The 2,500-nt window shown below is 63.2% G+C and overlaps 1 pseudogene; it reads left to right on the top strand.

Moving 5' to 3' along the window:
- LOC124747761 overlaps nucleotides 1–2,500 on the top strand; it is a 7,953-nt pseudogene that overhangs the window by 2,593 nt on the left and 2,860 nt on the right.

The following is a 2,500-nucleotide window of genomic DNA, read 5'->3' as shown; positions in this document are numbered from 1 at the left end:
TCGGTCCCGTGCCTTGGCCTCCCACGGATCTTCCTTGCTGCGAGGCCGCGTCCGCCTTAGCGTGCTCCTCCGGGGGCGCGCGGGTGCGCGGATTCTCTTCGGCCGCCATTCAACGATCAACTCAGAACTGGCACGGACTGGGGGAATCCGACTGTCTAATTAAAACAAAGCATTGCGATGGCCCTAGCGGGTGTTGACGCAATGTGATTTCTGCCCAGTGCTCTGAATGTCAACGTGAAGAAATTCAAGCAAGCGCGGGTAAACGGCGGGAGTAACTATGACTCTCTTAAGGTGTGGCGGCGGTGTGGCTGCATCCGGACTTGGCTTTTCGAAGTGCGGTCTTGATGTAGTCGTGCTGCTGCTGCGAGGTGCCTTCCTTGGGTTATAGTTACAGGGAGAGTGATGCGCAATACATGGGCCTAGCCCTCTTAGCCTCTCCTCTCCTGCGGTCTTCTCCCCTTCTCGTGGGCCCGCTGATTTTCGCAGAGTGGAAGACCGCACCAGGGGCTTGGGGGGGTTACCAGCCCCCCCTCGCACTATCCCTTTTTTAGTTGGGGGCAGTAATCAGAGAATAAGTGGTGGCCCTTCCGCTGAAGGTGCCACCCCAACTCCCCCAGCACCTAGCCGGCCAACCGGCCGTGCCGAAAATCTTGTAACTTTTGCAGCTGAATACACCTGTAGTGAGTGCCACCGCAGCTTCACCACCAAGAACGGTCTCGGGGTCCATCGCCGCCGCCAACACCTTGCGGCCGCCAACGCGGAGATCGTCACGGAGAGGCATCGCGCGAGGTGGACGGAGGAAGAAGTCCTGTCGCTCGCCAAGGCAGAGGCCGAACTGTTCCTCGAGAGGGACGCCCGGTTCTTCTTTGTAAATCAAGAACTCATCAGGATGTTCCCCGACCGAACGCTTGAGGCAATCAAGTGCCGACGGCGGCAAGCTGCCCACAAGCAGCTTGTCCGCCAATTCATGGAGGCGCTTGAGATCGGTCGGGGGGAAGAGCCGGCGTCCCGCCGGGGAGCAGCGAGCCCGCTGCCTGACGCGGGCGAGGCCGCTGCGCCGCCCGTCGACGCAGCCGAGGACTTCGCGGCCGACACCACCGGGCCGCCGCCGGAGGGGCCGACTGACGCCGCCATCTGGGAGCATCTGGCGGGGCTACCCGCTTCCGCCCAGCGTTTCTCTGCCCTGGATCGTGTCATAGGTCTGGGGCGGGGCACGCCGCCCGATGTCATCCTGGGCATGCTCCCGGATGCCCTTGCGTCGGTCGGGTCCAGAGGGGAGAGATCGATCACCAGGACACAGCGGCCGCGCCAACCATCGAAGCGGCCGCCTGCCGCGCCGCCGACGCAGAAGCGCAAGCGGCGCCGCTGGGAGTACGCGAGAACGCAGGATGCCTTCCGACGGTCGCGTGCACGTTGCGTGCGCGGCCTCTTGGATGGCACCCTGCTCCAGCCGCCACCTGCCATCCCTGGTCTGCTGGACTTCTGGGCGGACCTCTTCACCAAGAAGCCCATCTCCACCGCGGGCTTCATTCGTGACCGCCTCCTCCCGCACTCAGAGCCTGTCGCTCTCGAGTGCATATGGGGGCCGGTCACACATGAGGAGGTCGCCGCCGCGTTGCCGCCCAGGGGATCAGCAGCCGGGCCGGACGGCCTTACCCCAGCGGAGTTGCGGCGCCTGCCGCACGAAGTCCTGGTGAAAGTGATGAATCTCTTCCTTCTGGCCCGCGCCCTTCCGGAACGCCTGCTTCGCGCGCGGACGTCCCTTCTCCCGAAAACGGCTGCACCAACATCCCCCGCTGACTTTCGCCCCATTACGGTCTGCTCGGTGTTGGCGCGGACCTTTCACAAGGTTCTCGCGTCACGCCTGATGCGCGCATGTGCTGTGGACGAACGTCAGCGGGCATTCATCCCTCGGGATGGGATGTTGGAAAATACCTTCATCTTGGACACTGCTCTCACCGACGCAGTTCGCTCCTGCCGCTCTGTCTTTGTGGCATCGATCGACGTATCTAAGGCATTCGATTCGGTAGATCATGCTGCCCTTCGCCCCGTGCTGAAGGCGCATGGCCTGCCGGATTGCTTTGTCGAGTATGTCGAGCGGTGCTACGAGGGCAGCACGACAGTGATAGCGGACGGCGCCGGCGTGGGCGTGTCTGTGCAGCCAGCACGGGGCGTTCGCCAGGGCGATCCCCTCTCCCCCCTCCTGTTCAACTTTGCGGTGGACTACGTTTTAGGCCAACTGCCCTCCCACATCGGAGCTCGGATCCTCGGTCGCAGAGTCAACGCTGCGGCCTTTGCAGATGACGTCTTGCTGTTTGCAGCGACCCCGAGGGGCTTGCAGTCCCTCATCGACGCAGCTACCGCAGCCCTCGCCCACCTGGGGCTGCAGATCAACGCCCGGAAGTGTTTCACCCTCGCCTTAGTCGCGTCAGGGCGCGAGAAGAAGGTGAAGGTGGACAGCAATGTCACCTTCACAGCAGGCAATACCACCATGCCTGCC

This window comes from Schistocerca piceifrons, unplaced genomic scaffold, assembly GCF_021461385.2.
Source record: "Schistocerca piceifrons isolate TAMUIC-IGC-003096 unplaced genomic scaffold, iqSchPice1.1 HiC_scaffold_390, whole genome shotgun sequence".
Lineage (NCBI taxonomy): Eukaryota > Metazoa > Arthropoda > Insecta > Orthoptera > Acrididae > Schistocerca > Schistocerca piceifrons.
The sequence above is the reverse complement of the archived record's forward strand: the minus strand, read 5'-3'. Positions and strand labels throughout refer to the sequence as shown.